Source organism: Pseudophryne corroboree, chromosome 2, assembly GCF_028390025.1.
Source record: "Pseudophryne corroboree isolate aPseCor3 chromosome 2, aPseCor3.hap2, whole genome shotgun sequence".
NCBI classification, from domain to species: domain Eukaryota; kingdom Metazoa; phylum Chordata; class Amphibia; order Anura; family Myobatrachidae; genus Pseudophryne; species Pseudophryne corroboree.
Genome location: NC_086445.1, coordinates 725306093 through 725320722, shown reverse-complemented (window position 1 = coordinate 725320722; position 14630 = coordinate 725306093).

Here is a 14630-nt window from a genome sequence, read left to right as displayed (position 1 = left end):
AATTGTCCCCAAACAGCACATGATGCAAAGAAAAAAGAAAGAAAAAAGAGGTGCAAGATGGAATTGTCCTTGGGCCCTCCCACCCACCCTTATGTTGTATAAACAGGACATGCACACTTTAACGAACCCATCATTTCAGCGACAGGGTCTGCCACACGACTGTGACTGAAATGACTGGTTGGTTGGTGGCCCCACCAAAAAAGAAGCAATCAATCTCTCCTTGCACAAACTGGCTCTACAGAGGCAAGATGTCCACCTCATCATCATCCTCCGATTCCTCACCCCTTTCACTGTGTACATCCCCCTCCTCACAGATTATTAATTCGTCCCCACTGGAATCCACCATCTCAGGTCCCCGTGTACATTCTGGAGGCAATTGCTGCTGGTGAATGTCTCCACGGAGGAATTGATTATAATTCATTTTGATGAACATCATCTTCTCCACATTTTCTGGAAGTAACCTCGTACGCCGATTGCTGATAAGGTGAGCGGCTGCACTAAACACTCTTTCGGAGTACACACTGGAGGGAGGGCAACTTAGGTAGAATAAAGCCAGTTTGTGCAAGGGCCTCCAAATCGCCTCTTTTTCCTGCCAGTATACGTACGGACTGTCTGACGTGCCTACTTGGTTGCGGTCACTCATATACTCCTCCACCATTCTTTCAATGGTGAGAGAATCATATGCAGTGACAGTAGATGACATGGCAGTAATCGTTGGCAGGTCCTTCAGTCCGGACCAGATGTCAGCACTCGCTCCAGACTGCCCTGCATCACCGCCAGCAGGTGGGCTCGGAATTCTTAGCCTTTTCCTTGCACCCCCAGTTGCGGGAGAATGTGAAGGAGGAGATGTTGACGGGTCACGTTCCGCTTGACTTGACAATTTTCTCACCAGCAGGTCTTTGAACCTCTGCAGACTTGTGTCTGCCGGAAAGAGAGATACAACGTAGGTTTTAAATCTAGGATCGAGCACGGTGGCCAAAATGTAGTGCTCTGATTTCAACAGATTGACCACCCGTGAATCCTGGTTTAGCGAATTAAGGGCTCCATCCACAAGTCGCACATGCCTAGCGGAATCGCTCTGTTTTAGCTCCTCCTTCAATGTCTCCAGCTTCTTCTGCAAAAGCCTGATGAGGGGAATGACCTGACTCAGGCTGGCAGTGTCTGAACTGACTTCACGTGTGGCAAGTTCAAAGGGTTGCAGAACCTTGCACAACGTTGAAATCATTCTCCACTGCGCTTGAGTCAGGTGCATTCCCCCTCCTTTGCCTATATCGTGGGCAGATGTATAGGCTTGAATGGCCTTTTGCTGCTCCTCCATCCTCTGAAGCATATAGAGGGTTGAATTCCACCTCGTTACCACCTCTTGCTTCAGATGATGGCAGGGCAGGTTCAGGAATGTTTGGTGGTGCTCCAGTCTTCTGTACGCGGTGCCTGAATGCCGAAAGTGGCCCGCAATTCTTCGGGCAACCGACAGCATCTCCTGTACGCCCCTGTCGTTTTTTAAATAATTCTGCACCACCAAATTCAATGTATGTGCAAAACATGGGACGTGCTGGAATTTGCCCAGATGTAATGCACGCACAATATTGCTAGCATTGTCCAATGTCACAAATCCGCAGGAGAGTCCAATTGGGGTAAGCCATTCTGCGATGATCTTCCTCAGTTGCCGTAAGAGGTTGTCAGCTGTGTGCCTATTCTGGAAATCGGTGATACAAAGCGTAGCCTGCCTAGGAATGAGTTGGCGTTTGCGAGATGCTGCTACTGGTGCTGCCGCTGCTGTTCTTGCTGCGGGAGGCAATACATCTACCCAGTAGGATGTCACAGTCATATAGTCCTGAGTCTGCCCTGCTCCACTTGTCCACATGTCCGTGGTTAAGTGGACATTGGGTACAACTGCATTTTTTAGGACACTGGTGAGTTTTTTTCTGAGGTCTGTGTACATTTTCGGTATCGCCTGCCTAGAGAAATGGAACCTAGATGGTATTTGGTACCGGGGACACAGTACCTCAATCAAGTCTATAGTTGCCTCTGAATTAACGATGGATACCGAAACCACGTTTCTCACCGCCCAGGCTGCCAAGGCCTGAGTTATCTGCTTTGCAGCAGGATGACTGCTGTGATATTTCATCTTCCTCGCAAAGGACTGTTGGACAGTCAATTGCTTACTGGAAGTAGTACAAGTGGTCTTCCGACTTTCCCTCTTGGATGACGATCGACTCCCAGCAGCAACAACAGCAGCGCCAGCAGCAGTAGGCGTTACACTCAAGGATGCATCGGAGGAATCCCAGGCAGGAGAGGACTCGTCAGACTTGACAGTGACATGGCCTGCAGGACTATTGGCTTTCCTGGGTAAGGAGGAAATTGACACTGAAGGAGTTGGTGGTGTGGTTTGCAGGAGCTTGGTTACAAGAGGAAGGGATTTAGTGGTCAGTGGACTGCTTACGCTGTCACCCAAAGTTTTTGAACTTGTCACTGACTTATGATGAATGCACTGCAGGTGACGTATAAGGGAGGATGTTCCGAGGTGGTTAACGTCCTTACCCCTACTTATTACAGCTTGACAAAGGCAACACACGGCTTGACACCTGTTGTCCGCATTTGTGTTGAAATAATTCCACACCGAAGAGCTGATTTTTTTTGTATTTTGACCAGGCATGTCAAGGGCCATATTCCTCCCACGGACAACAGGTGTCTCCCCGGGTGCCTGACTTAAACAAACCACCTCACCATCAGAATCCTCCTTGTCAATTTCCTCCCCAGCGCCAGCAACACCCATATCCTCATCCTGGTGTACTTCAACAGTGACATCTTCAATTTGACTATCAGGAACTGAACTGCGGGTGCTCCTTCCAGCACTTGCAGGGGGCGTGCAAATGGTGGAAGGCGCAAGCTCTTCCCGTCCAGTGTTGGGAAGGTCAGGCATCGCAACCGACACAATTGGACTCTCCTTGGGATTTGTGATTTAGAAGAACGCACAGTTCTTTGTTGTGCTTTTGCCAGCTTAAGTCTTTTCTTTTTTCTAGCGAGAGGATGAGTGCTTCCATCCTCATGTGAAGCTGAACCACTAGCCATGAACATAGGCCAGGGCCTCAGCCGTTCCTTGCCACTCCGTGTCGTAAATGGCATATTGTCAAGTTGACGCTTCTCCTCAGACGCTTTTAATTTAGATTTTTGGGTCATTTTACTGAACTTTTGTGTTTTGGATTTTACATGCTCTCTACTATGACATTGGGCATCGGCCTTGGCAGACGACGTTGATGGCATTTCATCGTCTCGGCCATGACTAGTGGCAGCAGCTTCAGCACGAGGTGGAAGTGGATCTTGATCTTTCCCTATTTTAACCTCCACATTTTTGTTCTCCATTTTTTAATGTGTGGAATTATATGCCAGTATCAATAGCAATGGCCTACTACTATATTTACTGCGCACAACTGAAATGCACCACAGGTATAGAATGTAGATGGATAGTATACTTAATGGATGATGACACAGAGGTAGGTACAGCAGTGGCCTACCGTACTGCTATATATAGTATACTGGTGGACACTGTCAGCAAACTGCAAAACTAAAATGCACCACAGGTATAGAATGTAGATGGATATTGGATAGTATACTTAATGGATGACGACACAGAGGTAGGTACAGCAGTGGCCTACCGTACTGCTATATATAGTATACTGGTGGACACTGTGTCAGCAAACTGCAAAACTAAAATGCACCACAGGTATAGAATGTAGATGGATATTGGATAGTATACTTAATGGATGACGACACAGAGGTAGGTACAGCAGTGGCCTACCGTACTGCTATATATAGTATACTGGTGGACACTGTCAGCAAACTGCAAAACTAAAATGCACCACAGGTATAGAATGTAGATGGATAGTATACTTAATGGATGACGACACAGAGGTAGGTACAGCAGTGGCCTACCATACTGCTATATATAGTATACTGGTGGACACTGTGTCAGCAAACTGCAAAACTAAAATGCACCACAGGTATAGAATGTAGATGGATATTGGATAGTATACTTAATGGATGACGACACAGAGGTAGGTACAGCAGTGGCCTACCGTACTGCTATATATAGTATACTGGTGGACACTGTCAGCAAACTGCAAAACTAAAATGCACCACAGGTATAGAATGTAGATGGATAGTATACTTAATGGATGACGACACAGAGGTAGGTACAGCAGTGGCCTACCGTACTGCTATATATAGTATACTGGTGGACACTGTGTCAGCAAACTGCAAAACTAAAATGCACCACAGGTATAGAATGTAGATGGATAGTATACTTAATGGATGACGACACAGAGGTAGGTACAGCAGTGGCCTACCGTACTGCTATATATAGTATACTGGTGGACACTGTCAGCAAACTGCAAAACTAAAATGCACCACAGGTATAGAATGTAGATGGATAGTATACTTAATGGATGACGACACAGAGGTAGGTACAGCAGTGCACTCTGCACTGTACTCCTCCTATATAATATTAATTATACTGGTGGTCCCCAGTCCCCACAATAAAGCAGCACACTGAGCACAGATATGGAGTGTTTTTCAGGCAGACAACGTATACTGGTGGTCACTGTCAGCAAAACTCTGCTCCCCAGTCCCCACAATTAAGCAGTGTGAGCACTCAGCACAGATATATTATGCATTACACTGAGCACAGATATGGTATGGAGCGTTTTTTTCAGGCAGAGAACGGATAAAAACTGGTGGTCACTTATCAGCAAAACTCTGCACTGTACTCCTCCTAACAGCTGCTCCCCAGTCCTCCCCACAATTAAGCAATAAACCAATCAACTTCAACAATAAACGGAGAGGATGCCAGCCACGTCCTCTCCCTATCATCTCCAATGCACGAGGGAGAATGGCGGCGACGCGCAGCTGCTTATATAGAATCCGAATCTCGCGAGAATCCGACAGCGGGATGATGACGTTCGGGCGCGCTCGGGTAAGCCGAGCAAGGCGGGAAGGTTCGAACCTGCCTCGGACCCATGTAAAAAGGGTGAAGTTCGGGGGGGTTCAGTTTCTGAGAAACCGAACCCGCTCATCACTAGTAAAAACGTGTCCAAAAAAATAGAAATAGGCTCACAAAGAGAGCCCCTGGCCGATATGATCGGGCGGCCAGGGGGCTTACTTGCGTCCTTATGGACTGATGTAAAAAACCGGTACCACCGGATGTGAGCAAGACAATTTAAGCTGCACTTCTGTAGAAATTAAACCCTCAAGTTTGGCTTCAGACAAAATCTCATCTAATTCAGACTTAAACAACAGTGTAGGGTCACTATCCAACAAACAATATGTCTGTTGATCAGATAATAGTCGATCACATTCTACGATGTAATCAGTGGTATCCAACACGACTATTGAGCCCCCTTTGTCCGCTCCCCTGATAATAATGTCCTGTCTATCCCGTAAGGACCTTAACGCCAATTGCTCTTCTTTAGACAGGTTCTTCGGTACAAAGGGGACTGGCTCGTCTTGCAAAGTGTCCATCATACGGGCAAATGTCCTAATTGACGGATGGTGAGACACCGGCTCAAATTGGGACGTGGGGCCTAATCTCCGAATCTGAGGCTTCATCTCGCTGGGGCCTGGTTTATCTGGAACTTTGCCAAAATGTTCCTTCAGTTTAAGCGTCCTGTGAAACTTGTACGCCTCTACTTTCCATCCAAATTTATCGGGTAAGTTTGTGGGAATGAAAGAAAGGCCTTTACATAGTACTGACGTCTCTGCCTCAGTCAGCGGTGTGGATGAGAGGTTAAAAATTAATTCCGCGTTGATCGAGGTGGTCTGCCTCCCCGCTTGCTTCCTTGCTTGGCCCCCCCGTCTGGTGTATTTCGTTTTTTTCCCGAGGCCACAGCTCGGGTGGTTACCCCTAAAGGGGCCCACTTAGATGAAAACACTACTTCTGATGATGTGACCTCATCAGTATCACTAGCTGATGTGCTGTGTTGAGGTTTTGGGGGCCTATATCTGCGTCCTCTAATTGGACGTGACCCCCCTTGGTTGGAGGAATTGTGCGAGAGCCATGTGTATACCCGATGTTGATCATAGTCGGCTTGTACCTTACGAAGCTTCTCTTTCTTGAACTTAGTCAGTTCAATGCGGTACGCTTCTACTTGCGTTTTGAGCTTGTCGAGCCAATTGGTTGTCTTGTCCTCCGTTAATGTGCATAGATGTTGCTCCTCAAATTTGGCCAACTTGTAAGGTTGACCTCTCGAGTGGACTCCTCGATTACAAGCAACATTAAGTCCATTGCGCATTTATTTAGCACGGAGATCCATCGTTTGCAGAATACAGTATTGTACCGCCCTATCGTCGGGGTATTCTGCACGCGAAACCCCCGCGGTATTTGTTTGTTTCTATAATAATCGGATAAAGTCCGTCCGTGGTACATAAAGTCTATTTCCCGCTTCCGTTTTTTAAACAGTTCACGGTACAGCTCGTCATTAGACAGCACCGTGTCATCGTTAAACATTGGTTCTTTGATCAAGATATGCTCGGCCTCCAAGTCAGAGAAGCTGAGCGTGTCATAATTTTCACACTGCAAGACATATGATAGGGGGTCACCTGGATCTGTCTCACTGGTAGCCATGCCTAACCGGCGTCGATGCGCTTGACACTCGGTCTATGTGCTTATGGCACGGCTCCCGTGACTGTGGGTGCTTGGATGCTATTGGATGCAAATTCACAATACCAAAATCCCCGTGCAGTGTGGATGGCTGTGTGCCTGAGCTTGGTATTGAATGAGAAAAGTGGGGAGGTGCCCTGATGAACGCGGTGTTGCTTGGTCCACAACTGCACACACCCGTATCTAAATACTCCTCATACTGATCCGGCACTCTCCTCTCTCACTGGGTCCTGGCTCCGGTGCCCTCCTCAGGGAATGGGTACCCTTCTATAACCTCCTCAAACAGGCGGCACTCAGAGGCTGTATAAATGGTGAAAACTTCCAGTGCTTTATTTCAACGTTTCGGGGGTCAAGCCCCCGTCTTCAGGAAAACACACTACAACAGTGACAATACATGTGATAACCTTTAAATAACTCACCCCTCCAAGAAACGCCAGCCTCCGGGGCGAAGGCGCCGCCCGCGACTCCGGGTCCCGCACTTCCGGCTCCCTCTCGTCACAGGAAGTCGTCCTGCAGGAAGCCGCGTCACCACGTAGCCCGGCGGTGCCCCGCAACGGCTGTTGGCAAGACAACAGTGTACACGTTACTATGGTAACCCAATACAAATAACAAACATCAATCTGACAAACAGCGGGTTCCCGCCTGCGGGCATTCCCGATACCACTTAGGACAAATGTAGAATAAAACACATTTGAATGTAAAAGCAGTGCTGATTAATCGTTAAGACACACCTGTATCTACTTTGTTTCTAGCTGGCAGGTGTGATGCATAGTGAATAAAACGTGAACATACATAAAAATGCATCCAATTGCAGGACCCACCTCTAAATCTGTATATTCTAATGTTGTTGTGTAAGCCATTATATATATATATGGAATTACAATGTTTTCTGCTTTTTCTAGTTTGATGTGGTGGTTTCCTGGATTATTGGGACTTTTTTTTTTTTTTTTAACTAGCATGCATTTGTAGGTAGACAGAGAAGCAATAATAAACTGAATGATACATTCTGTATTTTGTAACCATTTCATTTTATTTGCGCCACATTACTCCATGTTTCACCTTTTCCTCTGTGAAGAAAGTATCCAGTAAAAAAAAACCCTAAAAATAAAACAGAACGCTGTAAGAAATTGCTTTGGATCATTAGTGTTTTGCAATTACATACTATTAAAATCTTTGTCATCATACTGTGAAGATTCTCCCATCAAATTTTAGGGCTGCACATAAAAATTAGTCACACTACAGTTCAGCAGTTCTGCGTAAATAAAATGCTGAATGCTGTGGAACAAATTAGCATTATATGTGTAATAGACCTCAGATATTAATTTGCCTCTGGCCAGCTGGTCAAGTAATTTTCAGTAGAAAAATTATGAAACCTGTTTCCGTTCCCGGGAAGTTCTGAGTTTATATTAAATTTATAAACAATTTAACCCAATATGTGCCAAGAATGGCTCTAGTTCATAGGTGAGCAAGGCTGCATTAAGCATTGGGGTGAAGGAGTTTAATGAAAACAGAAGTATATCTGTAAATGTGCAAACACGCCATTGCTCAAAATCCACAGCAAAAACTGGCAAGTAATTCCCAAAGAAATAGCCATACCCAAGCCAGCGCCACACTAAGGGCTTAATTCAATTAGCCCTGTTAATTTTAACAGCAGTGAAAAACGGAGGTAGTCTCAAGCTTTAATGTATTAGGCTATTCAATTACAGCCCCTTTTTCTCACCCGTTAAATTAACCTGTAATGTCGCCCAAGTTTGCCGGAGGTGCAAGATGCCAGGCTATCTCTGAGATTAATTTCTGGACATATGTGTTAACACTATGCGGCACCCGAAAACTTATCAGGATTTTTCTTCGTGTCTGCGAAATCACCATAAAAGTGCAGCCTGAGGGCTCACTTCGGGGATTAATTGAATAGCCCTAGGGGATCAATTAGCCAGTGGTAAATTACCGCAGTTAATTGAATTGCCCTCTAAGAGACCAAGTTATTAAACTGTATAAAGCAATAAATCATACACTAACAGACTTTTTTTGAGGCGTATGCAAAATTAATTAAGATTGCCATTTTTTATTGCTTTGATGCTGGAGATATTAATGATATCTCCATTGCCTACTAAACTTTCACTCACTTCTGCCTTCCTTATAGCTATACTATATATACAGTCACACACTACAATGAGTTGCTGCGTCTGGTGCCTGACTGCATTACATGAGGTTGGGAGTTTGAGTCCCATTTATGGTATGCTGAAAATTGCGTGGCTCAGTGGAAAAGAGGCACATGCTACAAAATATTTGTTTTTACTTTTCAACTAGATACAGTGGGTAAAATAAGTATTGAACATATCAACATTTTTCTCAGTAAACATATTTGTAATGGGGCTATTGTAACAAAATTTTCACCAAATGTCAGCAACAACCCATGCAAAGAAATCAAACTATAGATGTCCATAAATTAAGTATAACAATGTGAAATGACACATGAATAAAGTATTGAACACACTTACTGAAATTAATTTAATACTTTGTACAATGGGGGTAATTCAGACCTGATCGCTCACTAGCAGTTTTTTGCAGCACTGCGATCAGATAGTCTCCTTCTACAGGGGAGTGTATTTTGGCTGTGCAAGTGTACAAACGCATGTGCAGCCAAGCAGTAAAAAAAGATCTTTTGCAGGACTTACTCAGGACTTACTCAGCCGCTGCGATCACTTCAGACTGTCTGGGACCGGAAATGACGTCAGACACCCGCCCTGCAAACGCTTGGACACACCTGCGTTTTTCCAACCACTCCCAGAAACCGTTCAGTTGACACCCACAAACGCCTTCTTTCTGTCAATCTTCTTGTGATTGGCTGTGCGAATGGATTCTTCGTAAAACCCATTGCACAGCAATGATCCGCTTTGTACCTGAGCGCCGCACCTGCGCATTGTGGTGCATACACATGCGCAGTTCTCACCTGATCTCAGCACAGCGAAAAAAGCTAGCGTGCGATCAGGTCTGAATTACCCCCAAAAGCCTTTGTTGGTAATGACAACTTTAAGATGCCTCCTGCATAGAGAAACTAGTCGCATGCATTGCTCAGGTATGATTTTGGCCCATTCTTCCACACAGTCTTCAACTCTTGAGGGTTCCGTGGGCCTCTTCTATGAATTCTGATCTTTAGTTCTTTCCATAGCTTTTCCAATGGATTCAAGTCAGCTGATTGGCTGGGCCATTCTAGCAGCTTTATTTTCTTTTTCTGAAACCAAATGAGACTGTCCTTGGCTGTGTGTTTGGGATCATTGTCTTGCTGAAATGTCCACCCTTGTTTCATCTTCAACTTACTGGTAGATGGCAGCAGATTTTTGTCAAGAATGTTACTGTACATTTTTCATTCATCTTTCCTTCAATGATATGAAGTATACCAGTACCGTATGATGAAAAACAGCCCCACACCATGATGTTTGCTGGTATGGTGTTTTGGGGGTAATGTGCAGTGCCTTTTCTCCGCCAAACATGGGGTGTATTATGGCATCTAAAGAGTTCAATTTTGGTCTCATCTGACAAGACTGTGGGCCTAATTCAGACCTGGGGGCTAAGTGCGAGTTCGGAAAATGTGCAATTTTTACCGCAAATTTGCTTGTTTTCCAAAAATCGCAAATGTAATAGCATGTTTCCCTTACTAAATATCACCAATAATCGCATGCGAATTCTGTTTTAACCTTAAAAATCGCACCCTATTACACTTGCAATTTTTACCAAAAAATCACAAGTTACAAACGTGCGATTTGATGCTATTTTTAGACACCCAAAAAAATCGCCCCCTATTACATCTGGCCCCTGATCGCAGCAGCAAAATTGTCCTCTAAGGGGCAAAACCATGTGCACTGCAGGTGGGGCAGATACAGTATAACATGTGCAGAGAGAGTTAGATTTGGGTGGGTTATTTTGTTTCTGTGCAGGGTAAATACTGGCTGCTTTATTTTTACACTGCAATTTAGATTTCAGTTTGAACACACCCCACCCAAATCTAACTCTCTCTGCACATGTTATATTTGCCCCACCTGCAGTGCACATGGTTTTGCCCATTAGAGAACAATTTTGCTGCTGCGATCAGGTCTGAATTAGGCCCTATATTCTCCCAGTACTTCACAGGCTTGTCCAAATGTTGTGCAGCAAACTTTAAACGAGCTTCAACATGCTTTTTCTTCAGGAATGGAGTCTTGCGTGCTGAGCGTGCATACCGGCCTTGACAGTTGAGTGCATTGTACCTACTAATTCCAGGGGGTATATTTACAAAGATTCGTGTTTTGGCCGTTTTGAAGGGTGTTTGAACTCGAATGGTATCGGGTGCATTTTACTGCAACTTTTTGAATCCTGATACGATCATTCACTAAGCTGCCGAGTTTTGCACAATCGTTTTTTTCCTATGTCGATGTGATTCGTAATATCAGGCAGTGTTTTACGGGAGTGATGAGTAAAACATTGCCTAACAAAACACAAGGAATCCCGGCCGGATCTGTGAGATCCGTGCAGGGCTTCATTGTGTACCTTAAAAAGGTTTTTAAAGTGTTTAAGAATCTGGAAAAAATTGCGTGGGGTCCCCCCTCCTAAGCATAACCAGCCTCGGGCTCTTTGAGCTGGTCCTGGTAGCAAAAATATGGGGGAAAAATTTACAGGGGTTCCCCCATATTTGAGCAACCAGCACCGGGCTCTGTGCCTGGTCCTGGTGCAAAAAATACGGGGGACAAAAAGCGTATGGGTCCCCCGCATTTTTTGAACCAGCACCGGGCTCCACTAGTCAGAGAGATAATGCCACAGCCGGGGGACACTTTTATATAGGTCCCTGCGGCCCTGGCATTAAATCACTAACTAGTCACCCCTGGCCGGGGTACCCTGGAGGAGTGGGGACCCCTTAAATCAAGGGGTCCCCCCCTCCAGCGACCCGAGGGCCAGGGGTGAAGCCAAGGCTGTCCCCCCCATCCATGGGCTGCGGATGGGGGGCTGATAGCCAAGTGTAAAAAAAAAAGAATATTGTTTTTTGCACAAGAACTACAAGTCCCTGCAAGCCTCCCCTGCAAGCTGGTACTTGGAGAACCACAAGTACCAGCATGCGGGAATTAAACGGGCCTGCTGGTACCTATAGTTCTTCTGCAAAAAAAATACCCAAATAAAAACAGGACACACACACCTTGAAAGTACAACTTTATTACATACATTCCGACACACACATACTTACCTATGTTCACATGCCGACTCGGCCCACGTCTCGACGGCGATTCCAGGGCACCTGAAAATAAAATTATACTCGCCTAAATCCTGTGTGTCGTGTCCTTTTGTAATAATCCACGTACTTGGCAAAACAAAAAAAAGGGAAACTCGACCACGCACTGAAAGGGGTCCCATGTTTACGCATGGGACCCCTTTCCCCGACTTCCAGGACCCCCCCTGACTCCTGTCAAAGAGGGTCCCTTCTGCCAATCAGGGAGCGCCACGTCGTGGCACTCTCCTGATTGGCTGTGTGCTCCTGTAGTGTCTGTCAGGCAGCACACGGCACAGATACAATGTAGCGCCTATGCGCTCCATTGTAGCCAATGGTGGGAACCTTGCGGTCAGCAGTGAGGTAACTATCGGTCAACCGCTGACCGCAAAGTTCCCACCATTGGCTACAATGGAGCACATAGGCGCTACATTGTATCACTGCCGTGTGCTGCCTGACAGACACTACAGGAGCACACAGCCAATCAGGAGGGTGCCACAACATGGCGCTCCCTGATTGGAAGAAGGGACCCTCTTTGACAGGAGTCAGGGGGGGTCCTGGCAGTCGGGGAAAGGGGTTCCATGTGTAAACATGGGGCTCCTTTCAGTGCGTGGTCAGGTTTCCGTTTTTTTGTTTTGCCAAGTACGTGGATTATACAAAGAATACAAGATTCCCTGGATTATGTGAGTATAATTTTATTCACAGGTATCCCAAGGATTCTACATGGAGAAGAGGACCGAGCCTCGTGGGAACATAGGTAAGTATGTATGTATGTATGTATGGAGGTGTGCATGTATGTAATAAACTTACACTTTCACCGTGTGTGCGTCCTGTTTTTTTGGGGGTATTTTTTAGTAGTAGTACTACAGGTACCAGCGGACCTGGTTTTCCACCGCATGCTGGTACTTGTGGTTCTCCAAGTACCAGCTTGCGGGGGAGGCTTGCTGGGACTTGTAGTACTGCTACTAAAAACAATATTCACATTTTTTAAAACGGCTATCAGCCCCCCATCTGCCGCCCTTGGATGGGGGGGACAGCCTCGGGCTTCACCCCTGGCCCTTGGGTGGCTGGAGGGGGGGACCCCTTGATTTAAGGGGTTCCCACTCCTCCAGGGTACCCCAGCCAGGGGTGACTAGTTGGGTATGTAATGCCAGGGCCTCAGGGACCAGTATAAAAGTGTCCCCCGGCTGTGGCATTATGTACCTGGCTAGTGGAGCCCGGTGCTGGTTTCAAAAATACGGGGGACCCCTACGCTTTTTGTCCCCCGTATTTTTGGAACCAGGACCAGGCACAGAGCCCGGTGCTGGTTGAAGAAATATGGGGGAACCCCTGTCATTTTTCCCCCCATATTTTTTCAACCAGGACCGGCTCAAAGAGCCCGAGGCTGGTTATGCTTAGGAGGGGGGACCCCACGCAAATTTTTTTTTTGTTTTTACACTAAACAGACCCTTTCCCATAGATAACCATGCACAGATCTCACTGATCCGTGCATGGTTATCCAAACTCGACTGGAAAAAGCAGGTCTATTTTTTTGCTGCTTTTTTTAACGATTCGAAAAAAAAACAGACCCGCACTTGAGCACTTAGAAACTAACACCCAAATACGAATGAATAGTGAATGGCCGTATTGTATGAAATAACAGCCGCGTTTGACCGATGGTCTATTCATTCGTATTTCGGAACTTTGCAAATCAAACCATTACGAATAGTCCAAACACTGCCAAGATTGGTGCTTAGTGAATTCCCGGATTGGGACTTAGAAAAAAAAAACACAAATCGGACAAACTCGAATTCTTAGTAAATATTAGCCCAGGTCTTTCTGAAGCTCTCCACAAGTGGTCCTTGGCTCTTGGACAACTCTTTTGATTATTCTTTTCACTGCTCTGTCAGAAATCTTGCGAGGAGCACCTGGCTGTGTCCGGTTTATGGTGAAATTATGTTCTTTTCACTTCCGGATTATGGCACCAATTTTGCTCACTGGACCATTCAGAAGTTTAGAAATACTTCTATAACCAATGCCATCAGTATGTTTTACAACAATGGGGGTAATTCCAAGTTGATCGCAGCAGGATTTTTTTTAGCAGTTGGGCAAAACCATGTGCACTGCAGGGGAGGCAGATATAACATGTGCAGAGAGAGTTAGATTTGGGTGGGTTATTTTATTTCTGTGCAGGGTAAATACTGGCTGCTTTATTTTTACACTGCAATTTAGATTGCAGATTGATCACACCACACCCAAATCTAACTCTCTCTGCACATGTTATATCTGCCTCCCCTGCAGTGCACATGGTTTTGCCCAATTGCTATCAAAAATCCTGCTGCGATCAACTTGGAATTACCCCCAATAAGGTTTAGAAGGTCTTGTGAGAGATCCTTGCTTTTACCCTTCATGAGATGTTTCTTCTGTAACACCATGTTAATGAGACACATTTTTATAGGCCATCAGTTGGGAATGAACCAGTTTATATTAATTTGGACTGACAAGTGCAGGATTGCTTTCTAATTACTGATAGATGTCAGCAGGTGTCTTCACTTTCCATGCCTTTTTGCACTCCCATTCTTCATTTTTCCCTGTGTTATTTCACATTATTACATTGCATGGGTTGTTGCTGACATTTGGTGAAAATTTCATTACAATAGCCCCATTACAAATATATTTACTGAGAAAAACTTTGATGTGTTATATACTTATTTTACCTGCTGTATGTCTTGAAATACAATATAATACCAAGGATTTGTATTA